At 40.3% G+C, this 22,293-nt stretch overlaps 2 protein-coding genes across 9 annotated transcripts in view; one reads left to right on the top strand and one right to left on the bottom strand.

The window, feature by feature from the left end:
* Positions 1 to 22,293, top strand: part of CMSS1 (cms1 ribosomal small subunit homolog) — a 363,702-nt gene that overhangs the window by 220,461 nt on the left and 120,948 nt on the right. The gene's annotated exons all lie outside the window — the stretch shown is intronic.
* FILIP1L (filamin A interacting protein 1 like) overlaps positions 1 to 22,293 on the bottom strand; it is a 303,273-nt gene that overhangs the window by 214,865 nt on the left and 66,115 nt on the right. Inside the window, exon 1 of one of the 5 annotated variants that reach the window (XM_024100355.3) lies at positions 6,460 to 6,478. The exons of the other annotated variants lie outside the window; for them this stretch is intronic. The gene's annotated coding sequence lies outside the window, so the exon portion shown is untranslated. Of the gene's footprint in view, positions 1 to 6,459; positions 6,479 to 22,293 lie in introns of those variants that run through there. 5 annotated transcript variants of the gene reach the window in all.

Below are 22,293 nucleotides of genomic sequence, written 5' to 3'. Positions count from 1 at the left end.
CCCTTTAGGAGACTCTGACTAGGGTTTTTTCCTGTGCAGTGTCATTCTACCAGCTTACAAAGTGCTTCAGCATATCTGGGATCCTGGATATTGATTGCCCGATGAGCAAGAAGAGGACACTGTTTATAACTTCATGAGTTGGGTTAATTAAACATCTGTGATTTTTATCTTTACTTTTATAAGAAGGAGCTTAAGTCTGAATATAATGTATAGTGGAAATCTGAGAGATGCAACGTACAAGCGTCCTTGACATACAGTTTTTTGAACTAACTGTGTTAAAATACCACCCAAAGCAACTAGCAATAATCGGTTGCCTAGTAAAGGGGTCTCTCTTAATTAAAGCATGAACAGGATTATACTAGAAAGCAAGAGAACTTAGCAGTGCATTGCCTATTTGAAGTGACCATTAATGCAGGTGTCAGGGTGTTTATGAAAATACACTGTGGAACTATGAAAATACATAGAGAAACTGTTTAAGAGGAGGACAATGATACTCACTACGTTGAGGGGTACTTTAGGGCACATTTTTGACATAGAAGTTTACACCGTATTGCCAGCCCGTGGATCCCAAATTCAAAACCTTTTCTTTAAATTTCTCAAACATGACATGAATGGATGTTGCACTTAAAAGGATGAGTCATTACATATGTCTCATGGTACAAAGAAAATTACAGTAACAGAATTGTCTTGGTCATAAATTTCTATGAATTGTAGCCATGTGTCTTAAAATTCCTCCTGTTTCTCATTCAAATTAAATGTTACTCTATCAATACTTACCAGATCTCTCTCACTTTCATGTCTGTCTGTCATATTTTAGCCCCTTTGATGCTATGCCATTTTTGAAGTAGCCATGTCAGTCTTTAACAGTTTAAATTAGCTCATAACACAAATATTTTTATTTATCTAATCCATGCACACAGTGCACCCCTTGTCACCATTATACCTAAGCATATAATAAAACAAATAGATTTAAATTGTGTATTTGAGCATAATAAAGATAATTAGCATCTTTACAAGTTTTATTGAAAAACTGAAACTTCCTAATTGACTGGGATTTTACAGACGTGGCTGAAAGGGGATAAGCAAGAACCTCTTGAACAGCTCGGAAAAACTAGGATCTGAAGCTTTTTACCAGTATGTCACTAGTTCAAATCTGTTACCAGCTGATGACTGTTCAGTACCTCACATGAAATGGGGTGATTCCAGGCTAGTTTCCAATGGACAGATTCCAATCACAGAAGCCACCTCCACAGTGGCCACTTATTGTCAACTTTGCTGACAGTCTCTGTGGAGAGGCCATAAACTGAAAGGCGTTGCAAACTGAACTACTTCCTCAATCCTAGGGCTGGTCTTCCCAAGAAACAGGGTTGAGTTAGTGGTGGGGAGAAGGCTGAGCTGGAAAAGAACAATAGGTTGCATCCTTCTCCTTACAAGTGCAAGTTATAGGGTCAGGTTCAGTATTGTCAGTGCAGTGATGGGTAAATTACATTTCTCTCAACCCACAAAGCCCCTCTGCACTTTGGTGAGGGCTTCATCCTGAGCGAGGGGGAAGTGATGTTTCTCTCAACACCTTGACCTGAGATTTCTGCTGTGGTGGGAGCAAATTTAATTTGCTGCCAAGGCTCCTGGCAGAAGCTGCTGAGGGACACAGTGAATCAATGCATCTCCCAGCTGACCTGGCAATAGCCCTTCTCAAAAGCAGGCAGTACAAGAAGGTTTCAATCACTGTCTCCCCCCACCCCCACCCCCACCCCCCCCCCCCAATCGCTATTTAGACTACAGGAGAACCTCAGAGTTACAAACACCAGAGTTCCAAACTGAACAGTCAACCACACACCTCACTTGGAACCGGAAGTACACAATCAGGGGGCAGCAGAGACACCCCCCTTCCCCCCAAAAATAAAGGGAAAGCAGCATTTTTCTTCTGCATAGTAAAGTTTCAAAGCTGTATTAATTCAATGTTCAGTTGTAAACTTTTGAAAGAACAACCATAACATTTTGTTCAGCATTACAAACATTTCAGAGTTACAAACAACCTCCCTTCCCGAAGTGTTTGTAACTCTGACGTTCTACTGTATTAAATGTATAGTGTAATATGGGTGAGACAATATTACTATGGGAAGCTTAACTTTTGCATTCCTTGCTCCTGATTCTCCCACTGCAGGGCACAATTAACTTCCATTGACTAAAAAGGAAGTCACTGGTGTATCTCCCCAAATCCCCAAAACAACAAAAACAAAAATCCCAGAACCACCTCCTGTATATTTTCTACCTCAGAGACCCTCCATCAGCTTTTATGCCAAGCAATGGGTGAATTAGACCAGGTTTTAGCTCCAGACAAGACATGTATTAGTAGTTAGTAAACTGATAATGGATTTTATCTTGGTTCTCTGTATTTCACAGTGAACAACCCTCTCTAAAACAAAGCCTGTCTGTGCACTCCACGTTCACGAGTAAGAAAAAAAATCTATTAAAGGCCCCAGACATTTTTCTTTTAATTCTTGCTGGAGTCATGTAATCTTTTGAAATGGTCTTGAAACTATTCTGATGTTGGCAGCTAGCATGAAAACATTGACTGATTCTCATCTCTGATACGCGGCATGCATCTCTGTGTAGCTATTTTTGAGTCACATTCCAATGTGCAGACAATAAAGGAAGGTCTGCTTTGCTTTTGTGGCCATGATGTTTTTTATTTCTGAGCTGAACACTATTGTTGCAATGGTTTTTTCCCCTCAGATTTTAGAATTAGGTCTGGCATCTCTGTGGTTCAGCATATTTGCTGGCCTTTTGACATTTGCGTAGTCATCATAATGGGAGAACATGTATTTATCATTTTACGCAAAAGCTGTTTCACTCCTGTCTACCCTGATACAGCATGCAGAGTTGAATGTACATCTATGTAAGTGATTGATTTTCATAACAGGTTTTTAGAAAAGAAAAGGAGGTAATTGTGAGATCCTATGGATGCTATCAGACTATCCCTGATCAAAGCCAGTAGAGTTTGTAGATTGATGCTGCTCGGAACAGCCATGCTACCATTAAATATTAAATCCAGTTTGTTGCATAAAACAAATTTGTACACAAATTATTAAAAAACACTGCCTTATTTTTCCTCTTTTTCTCTCCACTTTTACTTTTATTTCAATGTGGGTTTTTGGGGGGAAGAGTAGGGTCAGAGTTGGTTAACTTTTTGACTCCTCTCCATTTGCCATTTGTCTGTCTGCCTTTCTTCTGCTCGCAGATTTCAGATTTGGCCTGTCAGCCTTTCCCCTATTTTTTTCTTCAGAGTTTTCTTTCTCCTCCTAACTTCCCTTCTCCATCATTCCTTTCCCCCCTTCCCTGCCCTGGTCAGTTTGTGATGGGGGCCAGAGCTTGGGTCCTCCAAGTGCTGGTGAATCTACAGTCAGTTCCATATTTGTTTCTTAAGAAAAGAATCTCAGACTCCTGAACGGAAACCCAAACTACCCCTTTGCTCCAGAGGTTCTCCCAGACAGTTTTTCTCCACTGGACCAGTCTTCCTGGGACTCCCAAGCACGAGGGACTGCTTTGAGTCTTTTTTCTCTACAGTTTTGTCATTATAGTCTATTGGTTGCTCAGTGCTGCAACTGTGATTGTTTCAGCCGGGCATCAGCTAGGCCGGCACAGGCATGGCAGGAGTTGGTGGGGAGTGGCTGACTTCTCCTGCAACCACACACTTTCTGAATCAAACTGGAAAAGAGAAACTGTTTCCATTTCTTATCAGACAAACTATCAGGCCTTTTCATGATGCAAAGGAGGAGGGGAGGACTTGAAGAGTGATTGGGTGTCCCTTCTGCTCTGGGAAAAGACAGAGGCCTGCACAATCCAGTGAGAGACAAACAACTACATGTGTGCGCGCATGCACACACTCCCCACCATCCCCCAAGCAGGTGATACATGGAGTCATAGACCAGATGGGTCCATTATCATTTATTCTGACCTAGTAAATGGGACTTGGAGGCACAGTAGGTTGGAAGCTCCCACTCTTCTCCTCCTCCAGAAGCTCCATTTTTAGGGATCCCTAAACAAAAAAACCCCACAACAATGTGGTGGGTTGTTATTCTGCTACTGAAGCTATACTTGGGATTTTTTTTTTTTAATTCTCAGTGAACTGTATGAGAATCAACTTGATATACTGGTCTAATGATTTAAATATGTATGTATGTATGTAGACAATTGTTCAAATGCATGTTATTTGTGCTGTGCAATAAAAATTACCGCAAATGCACAAAATCAATTTTCTAACTTAAATAACAAGCTATTTTTACAAAAAGACAAAAGGTCCAGTTTTGTGGGATTGACTAAAAACTGGCACAAATTCATTCAAAAATGTCATTTCTGGGTCGTATTATAGGTGTTCAAAAATTGTCCGTCTGTGCATCTTCTGCCCTTTAAAATTGTTTATAATGTCTGAATAGATTTTGTCATGGGGTTTCTATTTAGCTAACTTCATCCATGAATGAATCCTCATGTGCCACCCATAAACCGAGATGCCACTCTCCTAGCATGAATGTAATCATAGAATTGTAGGACTGGAAGGGACCTCAAGAGGTCATCTAGTCCAGCCCCCTGCACTCAAGGCAGGACTAAGCATTATCAAATGCAGAATCACCAAAAGGAAAAATACTACAGAAGTGTTCTGATGCTTCCGGGGTCTCCTTAAATTGAAGAATATAAAATGTCTCTTTTATGAATTATAGGGTTCTCTCTCTGAAGTATTTAGGCATGGCTTCAGCCTTGTGCAGTCTAGGATTTTCTATTCCATCAAAGCACTTCATGTTCTAACAGTTACCATATCAGACACAGTGTATATTAGTTTGGGCTAAGTTTAATGCAATATTAGAATTGTATATTAAAACACAAATAGCCAGAGGGGCCAATTTTCCCACTGTGAGACACCAGTGACTTCCTTTTTAGTCAATGGAAGTTAATTGTGCCCTGCAGTGGGAGAATCAGGAGCTAGGAATGCAAAAGTTAAGCTTCCCATAGTAATATTGTCTCACCCATATTACACTATACATTTAATACAGTAGAACATCAGAGTTACAGACACTTCGGGAAGGGAGGTTGTTTGTAACTCTGAAATGTTTGTAACGCTGAACAAAATGTTATGGTTGTTTTTTCAAAAGTTTACAACTGAACATTGAATTAATACAGCTTTGAAACTTTACTATGCAGAAGAAAAATGCTGCTTTCCCTTTATTTTAGGGGGAAGTGGGGGGGTGTCTCTGCTGCTCCCTGATTGTGTACTTCCGGTTCCAAGTGAGGTGTGTGGTTGACTGTTCAGTTTGGAACTCTGGTGTTCGTAACTCTGAGGTTCTCCTGTAGTCTAAATAGCGACTGGGGGGGTGGGGGGGAGACAGTGATTGAAACCTTCTTGTACTGCCTGCTTTTGAGTAGGAACATGCAGCATTGCTTTCAGATGAAACCCTAAATCCTTCTCCAAAAACTATGGAGAAAAAGGGTGTTCATTCTAAACTTGGGCCCAGACTATTGGCTTTGAAACAGATTGCAAAACCAGGCAAGTTTCTTATGCTTTCAGGTGTCATGGCAAAAGGTTTTCATAGTGATAGGTTTCAGTATCTTGTAGTATATAGTGGGGGAGAATATCTTCTGCTTACTTAGCAGTGTGCTGAATATTGTCGTTTTCTGTTTGCGCAGAGTTCAGTTAAATTGTCCATCCTTCTATTTTCTTATGCAAACTGTCATAGGGAGCCCTGCTGCTGACCTTTGTGCTGTTCTTGGGCCTTTGGCTGCCCCTTCCTCATAATGAGAGATGTAGGAAGCTGACTGTCTCCTTCCTTTCCTCCTTCTCTGTCTTGCGGACTGCATAAGTCTTGGAAAATTTAATACAGCATTTGTCATAGCATGCCTTGCATTCTGGCATGGTTTAAAAAAAATCTGTGTGTTGGAAGGGAATCATGTTACACTGCTCATTTTGAGGGGAATTTGGGGTCATGGTTTAGCATTCTATTGGTCTTGTCATCCAAAAGAGTGGGGATGTCTCTGTAATCACTTAGGGCATGGACATAGTTTTTATTGAAATATATTCCATGCCATGGAAGCCTGTGCAAAACCACAGAAAGCCTGACTAATCAATTCTTTCTGGGCGCACATTGTGTCCATATCTCTTGCTATATCTAACCTGTTAGTTCTCCAGTCTAGGTTTTACATACTTGTCTCCAAACCTTTCAACGGTATTTGATCTTTTTTCTATTATAAGGTGAGTGAGTTGAACACTACTACAAACACAGCGGAATCAGAGGACCTGAATACAGCACAGTCCCAGTTTGTAGCATGGATGGGATATTAACAGCATTTTGCAAACAGATATATCTTGTCTGGTTACAGGAGGTTAACAAATTGTCATTTACATCATAGCAATATGAAACAACAAGGATGGGAATTAGTAAAGTATTGGTGAATATATATGCCATTTACCTCCAAATTGCCAGTTCAATACACTGCAGGTCAGTAGTAACTGAAAGAAGGTACAATTGGATGACTGTCAGTGGCTTGTGTGAAATGAATTTAGTAGTTTCAGTTCGATTCCCACTGGACAACTGTCTATGTTACAAATCCCTCCATATTTGGCATTACTCAGATTGCAAGCTCCTTGGGGCAGAGACCATCTTTTTTCTGTGTCTGTGCAGCACCTAGCACAATGGACTCCTGCTCTGTAATTGCGGCTCCTAGATGCAACAGTAATACATATAATTAATAATAATTGGGGTCTTGGTTTACGATTGAATGGGCATAGAAAGTGAAGTACCTTCTTGCTAGCATGTCTGAATTCTCCACATTAGGACTGAGGCAGATTGATCTAACACTAAGATGTGAGTCTCAGTTTTAGTTTATTGGTGATGGCAGGGTGAGTGTCCTTTCTGCTCTGGAAAAACACAGCGATGGCAAAAAGTAAAAGTTGAAATTGGAGGATGTATGTGTGTATCTCAGGTCAGATTGGCTCCAAAATGAGGGATGTTCCTTTGTTATTAAGGCCAGCTCCAGTGATATGAGAGATTAATGGAATGCTCTTTGTGGGTCCAGTTTTAAAATTTGGTTGCCACAGTTTTGCATTTGGCTGCTCAAATCACTTAGGACCAGAATTTCCCAACTTCATGTGCCTACAAGTTAGACACCTAAATTCATATCTAGTTGCATATGTCTGAAATATGGGTCTTGTCTACACTGCCACTTTACAGTCCTGAAACTTTCTCGCTCAGAGGTGTGAAAAAACACGCCCCCCAGTGATGCAAATTTCAGCGCTGTGAAGTGGCAGTGTAGACAGTGCACCAGCGCTGGTAGCTACTCTCCTCATGGGGGTGGGTTTTTTTTTTTTTTACAGCCGCGACCACCCAGCCACAGCTTGGTAGTGAAGACATACCCATGGTGTCTAACTTCAGTTGGAAAATTTAGTCCTTAGTGTCTGATCCTAAAAGGTACTGAGCATCCTGATCAGGATTAGGTTTCTTATACTTTTAGAGAGTCATGGTAGATGCCTATGTGCAAATTGGTCTCCATGTTCTCATCACCTAAACCCACAACCTCAAGGTCATCTTCAGCTCCCCTCTCCTTTCTCCCCCTACACGCACACCATAACAAAGTCTCGTCACTTCTTTGCCTACATTAATATTTGACCCCTCCTTTCTGCCCTGCTGGATCCTGCCTGCTCTAACTATTGCACTCTGCTGCTCTGAGATCTTTTTTATGCTAATCTTCCTCCTCTAGCATGTTCAAACTGCTGCTTGCCAAAAGTGTCTTTCCTACTTGTTCCTTCATGTCACTTACCCCTGTTCCTTCTGACTCACGGGTTCTCCATTGCACAGCACTGCAAATGTCAACTTTCTGTCTTTTCTTTCAAGGCTCAACACAGTGCTGATCTGGATGCATCTCTATTTTATCCTCAAGTTTTGATTCCCCTCCCTTCTCACTCTACTCTGATAGTGACACCAGGTTCTTCCTCTTCCATTTCTCCTGCTCATAGTTGTGGCTGTCTCTTCTCCCCTGCTGCCTTTGGAATGACCTCATTGAAATCTTTTCTTGAAATTTCATCTTTCCACACAGGCTACAAAATGTAAAAAATCCCCAAACAAACAAAAGAAGCATCTGGAACTAATGAATTTACATACCTGCCATTGCCCTGATCACTTTGCTTGTATGTTGTATCCCTTTATCACTCCCTCTCCATCTACTTTTGCATATTTGGAAATTGGGAACTCCTTGAAGTGGAGACTGTATCTTTCTAAGAGTTTAGTGCCTAGCATATTTTGGGTCCTGCTGGAGTACAAATAACTATTAATAACTGTGTACCATCACTTAAAAGTTTGAAAACTGACCCTTGCTGTTGAATGTTTCTTTTGGTATTCAGAACCCCTTAATCAAACATCCAAATGATTATTTAGTTTATCAGGTATGTGACAATGATCCTTCAAAAAACAAATTCCTCATCCTTTCCAACCCTCCTTCCTTCTATAAGGTACAAACATTTTGTTTCCAAAATACAAGATATCACAAATATTTTCAGAAGAGTTGTAGAGATTTCATTTCAAAATTGTTTAGCTTTCAGAATTACATTTCACCTAACTATATTCTTCCGCCAACATAGCTACCACCACTCATTGCAGGTGGTTTAATTATGTCGACAGGAGAGCTCTCTCCCGTCGGCATAGAGCAGCTACATGGGAGATCTTACAATGGCGCAGCTGCATCTGTACATCTGTGCAACTGTAAGGTCTCTAGTGTAGACATGGCCTAAGTTAAAATGAGGATCTGCTCCTTGTAGTAGCTTAAAGAAGTGGTAGGCAGGTTTTTATTGCAGCTCAGCAGCAGTTCATAATAACATTGTATGGACCTCAGACTATTTGGAAAGGGGAACAGGCATGTGAACAAACTGTTATATATCCTCTTACTTTGAAGTGGTTGCCCATTTATTTAATTTTACTTTAATATTTAATAATAAACTAAACATGTTTAGTCTCTCAAAAATCCACTTTGTGCAGTTTCTTAAACCTTTGTGTGACATTAAAATAGTTTATTTTATGGGGTCTCATTTGCACTACTCCGCTCTTTTAATAATTAAATGATAATTTAATAAAAAAATTAAAATACCCTTTAAAATATCTCTGAGGTTGAGCCTGGGAATATTTCTTTTTCATCTGTTTCTCATAGTCAGCACAGTAATGTAACATTTAAGCACACAGAAGTTTCTCAAAAGAAAAGAAACAAGATCTGAATAGCCTGAACTCTCCACATTCGTAAGCTTTTCTCAGTGACAAATAGCCACCTGGAAAGTATCCGTTAATTCATTTTTGAGTCTTTTAAGAGGTAGCTTTGGCAAGATTTTGTAAATGTAGAAACCTAAACAGAGAAACTAGAGAAAGATAGCTAATGAAAGACTTGGCTTTGGTGATGAAAATACCTTACAAGTTTTATTAAAAGCTTGATTGCACCTGGATTCATGAGGATTTCCACAGATCTGCCCTGATGACATCTACAGTTAAATTAGGACTGTTTTATGAAAGATAACCTAATATGGTCTTAGGCCAGGTCTACACTAACCCCCTAATTCGAACTAAGGTACGGAACTTCAGCTACGTGAATAACATAGCTGAAGTTCGAAGTACCTTAGTTCGAACTTACCTTGGTCCACACTCGGCAGGCAGGTTCCCCCGTCAACTCCGCGGTACTCCTCTCGCCGAGCTGGAGTACCACAGTCGACGGCGAGCACTTCCGGGTTCGACTTATCGCATCCAGACAAGACGCGATAAGTCGAACCCAGAAGTTCGATCGCTCGCCGCCGAACTACCGGGTAAGTGTAGCCAAGGCCTTAGACTTTGTTGGTCTTCCCACCGCCCTGTTCTCCCCCGCAATCAGGTCCTCCGGAATCAGCATATGCTGGAAAGAAACCATCTTATAAAAGAGGGCACTTGGTGTGTATAGTGTGTGGAATGATATTGTAAAATCAGCAGAGACTTGAGGCCGTGGGGTCTGTCAGTGTGTAGTGACCCTCAGTCACTTCTATAGCAAACCCAACTCTTCCCTTCACAGGAACTGAAATTGAAATTTGAGCTGACAAATGGCTTCATAAAAATGGTGGGAGAGGTTAGACCAGTGGTTCTCAACCAGGGGTACTTGTTCCCCTGGGGGTATGCAGAGGTCTTCCAGGGGGTACGTGAACGTATCTAGATATTTGCCTAGTTTTACAACAGACTACATAAAAAGCATTAGCGAAGTCAGTACAGACTCAAATGTCATACAGAAAATGACTTGTATACTATACTGCTCTATATACAATACACTGAAATGTAAGTACAATATTTATATTCCAATTGATTTATTTTAGAATTATATGGTAAAAATGAGAAAGTGAGCAATTTTTCAGTAATAGTTTGCTTTTGTATGTTTATGTCTGATTTTGTAAGCAAGTAGTTTTTAAGTGAAGGGAAACTTGGGGGTATACTCAAGAGAAATCAGACTCCTGAAAGGGGTACAGTGATCTGAAAAGGTTGAGAGCCGCTGGGTTAGAAGATCTGATCACAAGATGTTGATTTAAGAACCATCAAAGACTACAAAAGGGGAAAAGGAAAAACAATCAGAAGTGCTGTCTTTTTATCGGTGTATCAATTTCCCCCCATGACTACTTGTGAAAGCTTTATTGATAGTTTTCAGCTATGTATCATTATAATACATACAATAAGTATTACGTAATACGAAAAATATGCCGTGGTGAGCAAGAAAACAAGTGTTAGATAGTCCTATGGACAATATCAAAATGCTCACTGTTGTTAAATGTAGCCACACTTCGTCAGATATAATAAAGGCACATCATCAACTTAACATTCATACACCAGCCATAGCATTTTTCAAGTAATACCTACAGTTGCTGTAACTGAAATTGATTAGAGCAAAAAATGTTTCTCTCAGTTGTTTTCAATTGTACGTTTGGCACCCTTTAAATATATTTAGTTTCACTGTTCCGCTTGTTTAGCCAGCTAGCAAAGTGAGTTTCCCCCCATTATTTGTGGGGTTTCTGACAGCAAGGAAGGAGAGAAAAGCATTTTCCAAAAGCTATGAAAATGTGATTGCAAAACCATAAGAATTAGCAGGACAACTTGGGGAGGTGTAATCTCTTTTGATTATTTTAAAATGATTAGATTTAAAGTTGACTGTTTCCCTTTATTCAATGACTATTTTCTGTGACAAAGGCGACTTGGGAAAAGCACCTGTGGCCTGCAGCACCATCTTTCAAAGAATTGTAATCCCCACTGCAAATGAAATAGGGAGGTGGGGAGCCTAAGTGCAGATTCTTTCCTTTGATGTACAAATACAGCTCCTACTGAAGTCAGTGGGGAGTCACCTGTGTGCATCTGATATCAGACTTTAAGCCCCAGTTCAGTCCTAATGAAGTCAATGGAGTTACTCACCTTGCTGAATCAGAGCATTAGCCCTTAAATTTTCTCTCATTCCAAGATTTCAAACAGTAAAATATAGTTTTCTTTAAGGTGATAACAAAAGAGGATGCCCTCCTGTGAGGACCCATTTCCTCTAAACCAGGGGTTACCTACCACATTAAGGCATAAAGCTGTTTCTGTGAGGAATGGGTGAATGACATTTTCTGCAGAATATAAATTTTCATTGGGAAAAAATTCTATTTTTCTTGTCATTAGTAGGATCAGAAGAAACCCATTCCAAATGTAAACAGATGCAGTAATTAGGTTTATAGTATCTTTGGGAATGAGCAATTTATGCCATTTTCAATTACAGTGTATTCATTTTTACAGTTTTTTTAATGTGAAATTATCAAAAGTACATGCCCTTAAATGTAAAGAGCAACTGTGGCCAAACCTGTCACAAATGAACTTAAAAAGTACACCTCTACCTCGATATAACGCTGTCCTCGGGAGCCAAAAAATCTTACCGCGTTATAGGTGAAACCACGTTATATCGAACTTGCTTTGATCCACCGAAGTGCGCAACCCCCTCCCCAGAGCACTGCTTCACCACGTTATATCCGAATTCGTGTTATATCGGGTCACATTATATTGGGGTAGAGGTGAATCAAATTGTTGTTATTTCCAGAATGTGGGTTTGTTTGGTTGGTTTGGGCTGAAATAACACACTGGATTCTGGGATATGAGGGCTACAGGGGAAAAAGTAGGTGGTTTGGTGTTGTGGAATGAGAAAGTGGATAATGTTAGGTATATGATAGGGTAGAGGGAGAGGAGATTGAGAACCCTTGCTTGAAACTAAATAATCTGGCCAATAATTTCCAAATATCTCCCTTTCAAGTCATTGGTTGTTTCATTTCAGTAGACGGAGCTCCTATCTGAGAAACTATTGGCCATATAGGATTCAAGGAAGCTAAGGGCAACACCTTAATCAAAAGAGGGTATGTCTAAGAAAATAATACAAAGAATACCAGAAAAATACAAAGAAAAGTTGTAGCTATACACAGTGCCTCATATATAGTGGGTTACCCCTTTTCAACCACAGTGGTTAGTCAAAATTCAGGGCCTCGTATGTTGTTTCTGTTGAAAATATTAATTGTCAGTGGAGCCTGGTATTTTCTTTTATGCAGTCTTATTTATTTACAAGTAATGTACAAAGTTCTGTTTCTTGGAACTCGGAGGGTACCAAATGCATGGGATAGCCTCTTTGTTTATAGCTCCAGGCCTTTTTAGCCAGCACCAGACCAAGAACCTGTCTCTGTGTTTCTTGTCTGCATTCCAGCTTGTCTTTTCCACATACCTGATCACACCTGATCAGAACCATGTGCAATGGAACCCTACACACACATAGTCCTGGTTTCTGGGAAGACTCTATTATGCCTTGTTTTAGGTGAGGTCTCCCCAACCCATCCCACACAGTTACTGAAAGAAAAATTTATATTTTATTTTGGAAATGGCATAGCTAGACCGTATCATTTTACAGCTTTACTTTTTTGGCCTTTTTCATTGCAGAATCACAAAGGACCTCACTAAAGTAATTTTTCTTAGGAGTTCACACCCATTAGACAAAACAGGAAGATGACTTAAGCGTTCTTGTACCATAGTAGATTGTCTGCAGGTTTTGATGAGTGCCAGCTTGCTGAAACTTGTTTCACTTCTGCCACAGTTACTGGCAATGTGCAAAAAATGGGTAGGGCTGTGCATGCTTCACTGAAAACTAGTTGTAGTTTTTTGTTTTAAATCTCAGTAAGTAAGATAAGTGGTGGCAGTTCAAGTTCTTTTCCAAAAGTAGACCTGAAGGTTTGTTTGTTTGTTTTTTCCCCCCCAGATGCAGTATTTCATGTGGAAAGTTCTCCAAAAGATCCCTAGGATACTTGAGAACTAGACATGTGGATGTTTGATCCAGTTCCTCAGGCTGGAGTGTGACATATTTTAGAACTGAATGGAAAACAAATGTAATTGGTTGCTTCGAATCATTGCTCCAACTCACAGCTAACATTGTCCAAAGTTGCATAGAACACTGGATCAGCGGGTAGTGTTGGATGTATCGGGGATCGATTTATCGCGTCTCATCTAGATGCGATAAATCGATCCCTGAATCGACACCCATACTCCACCTCAGCAGGAGGAGTAAGCGGAGTCGACGGGGGAGCCGCCGTGGTACACGGCCAGGTAAGTTGAACTAAGATACTTCAACTTCAGCTACGCGAATAGCGTAGCTGAAGTTGCGTATCTTAGTTAGAACCCCCCAGCTAGTGTAGCCCAGGCCTTTGTTTCATCTTCAGAGGTGATGAGACACCGGAGGAATCATGTTCTATCATGAAATATTTTCCATTTTTTACCTCTCTTCTGCAGTAATTGTGGTAAAATTCCCATAGCTATCACCACAAAGCATGCTCCTAATAGAATTTTGAGCCACTGATCTCAGAGTTGCTTTAAGTCTTCATAATATCAGCAATGAGACTTGACCCTGAACCAAGAGAGATTCCTTGGGCTTGTAGAATCTTGTTTCTCTCATCAGAACTTGAAGGATCTTTATACCAGAAGCTAGCCAATAAAAGGCATGAAAATGAGGTGAAGTACTGTCTTAGTGCTACCACTTCTGATCAAGTTTTGCGTGTCAAATTTAATTCAAGAGCTCATTCCAGTGCTGCCAGAATACCTGGAATATACTTTGTTATTGAACAGACAGTTTCAGCACATGCACTCCAATGTGTGCCTGGCTGAAGATAGAGTGCATAGTGTATCTTATTGGTTACAATCTTCCACCTCACAGGACTGACACTAAAAACATGAAAAGTCACTATCCACAACCAAAAAGTGTTACTGTTTCAGAATGTGCGGCTGCAGCATTAACGCCTATGAGATTAAGAAGGGCAAGGAGAATACACAGCAAGTTTATTTTTTGACCTAATGCAAACCTGAATGGATTTTAATTTTCCTGACATATTAGAGCCTGTAGAGGAATGGACTCACCCCTGTGGCACCTCCTGCTGGTGGCTTCTGGGAATTAGCTCTTCCAGCGTCCTGGAGCATCCTCTGCAGGCCAGTGGTCCGCCTGTCCTCTACTGGCTCCATGTCCCTCTACTGGCCCTTTTATCTGGGGTGCTGCCCCCTGTCAGTACACCCCTCAGTACTAGGGTCTCCCCTCCCCGGGGAACCCCCACCAGCCCAGCTTTTCCTTTGCCTCAGCCCTGCTCCCTGGCTGTTTTAAGCCTTTCAGGGCAGGAGCGGGGAACCACCCTGCTACAGAGACATTATCAAATCCTGGACCTCTATAATCATCAAGTGGAATGTTATGATGCTTTATGCTGCACTTAGCATTTAGGCTGCATGTTATCTGTTTTCTACTTTTTTGATCAAAGTTGATGAACTCAAGAAATCTTTCTTGAATATTAAATGCACCACCGCCTTGTTCCTGAACTACAAACCTAAATACAACACCTTTTGTTCGTGATGAGAGGCATCAAGACTAGCATCCCATATGACGGAATAATAGATGGCTTTCTCTCTCTCTCTCTCTCTCTGTGCAAGAATGGCCTTCTGCATGCTTTTACTGCATAATTCAATACACTTGTTCTGAGTCTCCTGTAAGAGGTAATGTACCTGTCCTTGGGTTGTTCTATTCTCTGTCTGCTTCTGTGTGACTTGAGCCAAATGGTCATAAATTTTGCAGTCATAATGAGCTAGTAACTCAAGAGTTCCAAGAAGGTTACTGTTGTGTGGATCACCAGTCAGATTATTATCTCCTAGGAATGCTAAACCTCTTGAAGTGAGATGTCAGATAATATCCAACATTCTTTCCAGTATTGCTCTCCATCTTGCAGCTTCTGTTAATCCTTGTTTTTGAATCTTACTGTCTACTCTACCTGACAGCGACTGCTCTAATTCCTTCCACCGACAACAGCAGGTTTTATGTTCTCTGCTCTTTCCATGTTCAGGAAGTTTATTATATAGTTTATGCCATTTTTGCACAGTTGGCAAATATCCTTCACTTTTTGCCAGTATACTGCATTGTTCGTTTGTCTTCCCCTTCAGAAAATTGCTGACATGGAAAGCAGTACATTGCTCGGTAGGTAGCACTCCAAGCAAGCCATGTTCTCTGTTGTTGGAAGTTTTACATTTGAGAAGAAATACAGGTAAACTATAGACATCAACATCTTTTGGCATTAACTTCACTAGCTTCCGCGTTTCTTTGAAATTCATTACACCAGATAGGACAATTTTTTCACAAACAGAATCTGTAATGTGGCCACACTCCTGGATCCTTTTAAAAACATGAATCCATAAGTATTGTAACACTACTCTCTCCTGCTTCTTTCAAGCCTTCCTCTGAGTCTGCTAGTGCTTGGTATTACTCAACTACTTTTGGAGTTCATTAGATTGGATTCACATGATTCATTTGTCTGCTTTTCTTCATCAATTTCCATGAAATCATCTTCATCTTGCTGTTTTACAGTTCCCCAGTTTTTGCATTGCTTGACCTAGACTATTGAGTGGCCTTGCCTGTCTGGAAAAACTGGAGGATTGACTGGCATCCTCTAGTGTCTTTTATTTCCCTTTCTTTAAGCTCCTGATGTTTGTGGCTGCCTGATTTGTATTTGTAGCCAGACATGGGAGCATGGCACATATATTAATGATACATCAGCAACAAATACCCTCTAGGGACCTTGGAGGTAGTGTTCCTTGTCCCTGGAATCGTGTCTCAACCCTTCTACGCATCCTAGAGGACCAGCTAACTGTTCAGAATCTCAAACTAAAACATCCACAGTTTAGCCTAAATTTTGTTTCTCATGGTGATAGTCTGGTGATCCTCTGGATGGGCCCTGGTAAAGTGTACCAATTTCCCCCATTTTTCTGTGGCCTACTTTCAAGAAATACTACTTCTATTGGCTTAGCTAAAAGTAGCCTTTTATGGGTCACCTCCTGCCTTCAGGCCTCACAAGGGTCAGAATCTCTGCCCCTGTCATACATGGGATGGATGGATGGAGACACACATGCACACAACACATACACACACCAGATCTATCCAGAGGACAGAGGACTTTTCTAAACATTTATGTCTGCTTCAGTCTTCCCCATGATAATCAAACACAACCTATACCCCCAATACAATCTTGTTTACCCAGTCAACATGTTTAAAAGAGAAATATTTGTATTCCTTTTTTTGAATGTTTGTCAACTGCATCCTTAGTTTTGCAGGTAATTAATAATATACTGTTTGGCAGCAGGGCACAGTTTTGGATGCCGCTGTGAGAAACAGCATGCCCATGTCTTAGTTTGTTTAAAGAAGGGGAAATGGGTAGGAGGGACAAGTGTGGAGTGAAGCTGAATTGAAGAGACTGAGGGAGAGGAGAGGATTGGAGCAAACAGCCAATCTCCACAGAGCAAAAAAAGCCCAGTCAAAACTGTAGAAAGTTCCCCTTCTCTGCGAGATGGACTTAGTCCAAAAGGTTTAAATGAGGGGCATACCTGATGTCTGGGTGCCACATTTGCTATTGGCCTCTCTATACCTTTCAGGGAATGTACTGTGTACGCTACACACCTGCACTCCTATATGCATTTTTTCCCTGTGAAATGTAACTAAGTATTTGCAAATGACGTGGAACATAAGAGTTGTTAATTTCAAAACCAGGAATATTTTCCATCCAATAGGAAGCTTGGAAAGAGATTAAAAGCCATTCTATCCTTTCCCTGCTACCCCCACATTTGGCAGCTGTGATTTAAAAAAAAAAGGTTTGGAATCTGTTTTCATGAAATTATGCTTCTTCAGTTAATATACCAGAGAGACAGCAAGTATCAAAAAGTAAGTCTGCATAGGGTATGTCCCCATTCTTCCTTTACTGTATATCATTTGGATAATACCGTCATAACAGGCCTTGTCACCCTCACAACAGCTGTACTTGTCAGTCTGTTGCACTCAAATGCATCTTCTGCCTTTCATCAGACATGAAGGGACTTACTGTATGTTGCAATGCTATGTTAAGTTTTCCCTAGTTTGTTTTAATTACCTTTTACCTAGTTGTATTTCACACTCTTTAGTTTATCCATTCACATTTCAGTGTTAAACTAGGATACTTTACAGGCCTTGCGATCACAGAACCAAGGGGGAGGGAGGAAGGGAGGGAGAGGGGGAATATTGATTACTGAAAACAGGGAGAGAGGAGTAAGAATAATTAGGAAAACACGTTGGAACTTCTAAATCTTCATAGAACAGAGCATGAGGTCCACTTGAAATTTAAAAGTGTTCTTTCCAGTCTGAGCAGTGACAGAATGCATACATTTAACATTTTTGTTTTGCCTCCATTCCATGTCTGTAAAATAGGGGGTAATAATGCATCCTGTATTCCTCTTTTTTTCTGTCTTGTCCATGTAAGACTCCATCCTGCAAAAAATTATACATGTGCTTAACTTTACGCACTGTGAATAATCCCTTTGATTTCAAGGGACTACTCACAATGCATAAAGCTAAGGATGTACATAACTCTTTGCAGGATTGGGGTTTTGGATTGTAAACTTTTTGGCAGAAGGGTTGTTTCTGACTATATATAGTCCAAGATCAGGCTGCCATTGCTGGGCACTATATATATATATATCTCAGAACAATGGCAGCCTGATCTCGGACTATATATGATCAGAAACAATCCTTCTGCTGAAAAGTTTACAATCCAAAACCCATGTCTGTATGTATGTGTATGTGTGTGTGTATATATATATATATATGTATATATACACACATATATGTGTGTGTGTGTGTGTGTATGTGTGTGTATATATATGTGTATATACACACACACACACACACACACACACAGTGCCCAGCACAATGGCAGCCTGATCTCAGTTTGGACCCGTTGATGCTAATGGAATACAAATAATAAATAATCTGTCCCAGATTGAGGTGTCAGTAGAGGAGATTTTGGAACAAAATTGATAAATAGTAATAAGTCACCAAGACAAGATGGTATTCACCCAAGAGTACTGAAGGAAGTCAAATATGAAAGTGCAGAACTGCTAACTGTGGTATGTAACCTATCACTTAAATCAGCCTCTGTACCAGATGACTGGCAGATAGCTAATGTAATGCCAATTTTTAAAAAAGCCTCCAGAGGTGATTCTGTCAATTACAAGCCAGGAAGCCTAACATCAGTACCAGACACTCTGGTTGCAGCTATAGTAAAGAACAGAATGATCAGACACAAAGATAAACATATTTTGGGGAAAAGTCAAGATGGCTTTTGTGATGGAACATCTTTGAGGGCATCAACAAAGATGTGGATAAGGGTGGTGTACTTGGATTTTCAGAAAGTTTTTGATAAGGTCCCTCACCAAAGGCTCTTAAGTAAAGTAAGCAGTCATGGGATAAGAGGGAAGATCCTCTCATGGATCAGTAACTGGTTAAAAGGCAGGAAATAAAAGGTAGGAATAAATGGTCAGTTTTCACAGTGGAGAGAGCTAAATAGTGGGGTCCGCCAAAGAACTATAGAGGGAACTGTGTTGTTCAACATACAGTAGAACCTCAGAGTTATGAACACGTCAGGAATGGAGGTTATTTGTAACACTGAGATGTTCATGACTCTGAACAAAATGTTATGGTGTTCTTTGAAAAGTTTACAACTGACCATTGATTTAATATAGCATTGAAACTTTACTATGCAGAATAAAAATGCTGCTTTCCCTTTATTTTTATTAGTTTATGTTTAACACAGTACTGTAATGTATTTGGCTCTTTTCTTTTTTTGTCTCTGTTGCTGCCTGATTGCATACTTCCAATTCCAAATGAGATGTGTGATTGACTGTTCAGTTCGTAATTCTGATGTTAGTAACTCTGAGGTGCTACTGTATTAATAAATGATCTGGAAAAGAGGGTAAACAGTGTTGTGGCAAAATTTGCATATGATACAAAATGCTCAAGATAGTTAAATCCAAATCTTACTGTGAAGAGTTACCAAAGGATTTCACAAAACTGGGTGACCAGGCAACAAAATGGCAGATGAAATTCAGTGTTGATAAGTGCAGAGTAATGCACAATGGAAAAAAATAATCCCAACTGTACATACAAAATGAGAAGTCTAAATTAGGTGTTATTGCTCAAGAAAGAGATCTTGGAGTCATCGTAGCTAGTTCCCTGAAAACATCTGCTCAGTGTGCAGTGGTAGTCAAAAAAGCTAGCAATGTTAGGAGCCATTAGGAAAGGGATAGATAATAAAACAGAAAATATAATGCCCCTATATAAATGCATGGTATGCCCACACCTTGAATACTGTCTGCAGTTTTGGTCACCCCATCTCAAAAAAGTTATATTAGAATTGGAAAAGCTACAGAGAAGGGCAACAAAAATGATTAGGTGTATGGAACAGCTTCCATACAAGGAGAGATTAAGAAGACTGGGACTGTTGAAAAGAGATGAAAAAGTAGGGGAAATGATAGAGGTCTATAAAATCATGAGTGGTGTGTAGACAGTGAATAGGGAAGTGTTATTTACCTCTTCACATAACACAAGAACTAGAGGTCACCTAATGAAATTAACAGTCACTGGGTTTAAAACAAACATAAGGAAGTACTTTCTTCACAGCGCTCAGTCAACCTGTGAAACTCGTTGCCAGGGGATGTTGTAAAGTCCAAAAATATAATTGGGTTAAAAAAATAATTAGATAAGTTCCTAGAGGATAGGTACATAAATGGCTGTTATCCAAGATGGTCAGGGATGCAATCCTGTCTTCCGGGTGTCCCTTAATCTCCAACATCCAGATGCTGGGACAGGATAACAGGGATGGATCACTCAAACTTGTCCTATTCTGTTCATTCCTTCTGAAGTATATGGCACTGTCCAATGTCAGAAGAGAGGATACTGAACTAGATGGGTCATTGGTCAAAACCAGTATTTATGTTCTTAAGTGAATGATAGTGTAATGGTGTGAATGTGTGTATGATAATGTCCCCTAATAGCTGACCCAAAGAGGCTCAGAAACTAGTCACTAGTAGGTATTCTCCTTCAGTTGCAGTGGTAGAGAGGTAGGGGTGTGTGTGTGTGTGTGTGGAATGCCACTAGACTCAGTAGTGCCAGCACATGCAGTTTTATCTAGTGACTGTCCCCATTATCCTGAATGTGTTACACTGAGCTGACATTTGGAGATAGAGAGAGCTAACCGTATCACAGGACACTTGAAATAGTGGAGGGAGAATGGTGAGCTTCCAGTTTATGTGCTGCCTATTCTTCTTACCCTTTCTATTCAGGAAATTGTACCATATTCATAATTAATTACATGTCAACTGAATAATTTTCAATATTCAGATTACAAGAACAACATATCAGTTCAGCTTCCAACAGCAAGCAATTCCCTGTGGAACTTAATTGTTTTGTTTATATGTAGTAAGTCACTTACCATGCGGTAAGAAGTAACAACAGATTAAATTGTTTAAATCATGATCATAATGATTTAAAACAATGAAAACAGTGAAGCTGTGTTCTTTAAACAGAGCACGCACAAAATCCGGCCCATGGAGCCCATTGGTAGAGAACCTGCTACACAGAATGCTGTTTGTGTTGCTTATCTGGCGTTGCAATATTGCTTTCTCCCTGGTTCTCAACCTGTAAAAGAAAACTTTGTCATCGGCAGTCCCTCCATGTCAGAGAGTCTTCACAATGGGTGTTCCCTGTCACCATGGCAACTGAAGGCAGACCAGATCTTTGCTCTGAGTCTGGGTTTAAGACCGCCCCTCAGGAAGAACTTTCCAGAATGCTCTACCTCAAGTGGCACATATGGCAGACTCCAGGTCTCCCTCCGGAGCAAAGGTTTCAAAGGATTTTTATAGGATTTTTAACTAAATATCTGTTTCTTCTATGGCTCCTTAGAACTGCTAAAAACTGCTAGATCTCAGCACTTTCATCAAGTCCATAAAGAGATCAATACACCCAGGTGGAAATGTTGAAATCCATTGTTATAGTACTAGCTTTCCAAAACTTCAGATAATATGAAAATAAACCTCCTGGGGAGCTACTGAAGATATGATCAGGAAGAGTCACTCAGAAATGCTTTAGCTTCTGCTACAGCAAGAAGTATTATCAACACAGAATACTCCCTTTTGGACTAGTAACCCCTACACTGGTATTCTCAAAAGCCATATCGTCCTTCCCCTTCAAGTGAAAGGGGTACATGTCTAGAAGGTACAAAAGGATACATGTTGCACAAGGCCCAGCAGCCATCTTTGAAAGCCTTCAGAAACATGGCATTTTAGTGAACAAGTGGAAGGGTCAATTACAGCCCTCACAAAACTCCAGAATCAGAATTATCATCCAAGACCATCTTTATATCAAAAGAGAGATGGAAGAAGATAGTGTCTGATTTGCCAAACATTAGTGCACCTCTTCTAAGAGAAAATCCCTGACTCAGCTCCTGGGTTAGTTTGGTCTTGTGTGGAAACCCGCCTGGCAAATTCTTTATTTGCTTCTACAGCAATTGCAGCAAATCGGTTATATAAGGACTTTAATCCAAATTTGGTACAAACATCTCTTGATAAATGCATTCTTTATATTTGACAGATACCTGATGTTGGGTCCAGAGAAGCTGGTCCTGAGTACAGACACCAGTCCCTATGTAAGGGAAACATATCAGTACTCCTATATGACTTGGGGGAGGTAGGGAAAGGAGTGTGTGTGGATGTGGCCCAAGCAGAGTATAACTTGTCTCATGCTATGGGCCATCTAGCTCACTTCTGCTGGAAATGGAGAAAATTCTTCAGAAACATGGTGTGTATATAACAGCTAAGATGGCAAAAATCTTTCATTGCTGATTGCAGAAGTAGCTTTGTTTATGTCCTGGGGTGG

Source organism: Chrysemys picta, chromosome 1 (assembly GCF_011386835.1).
Source record: "Chrysemys picta bellii isolate R12L10 chromosome 1, ASM1138683v2, whole genome shotgun sequence".
Taxonomy (NCBI): domain Eukaryota; kingdom Metazoa; phylum Chordata; order Testudines; family Emydidae; genus Chrysemys; species Chrysemys picta.
Note: the sequence above shows the minus strand (reverse complement) of the source record. Positions and strands in the feature narration are given on the sequence as shown.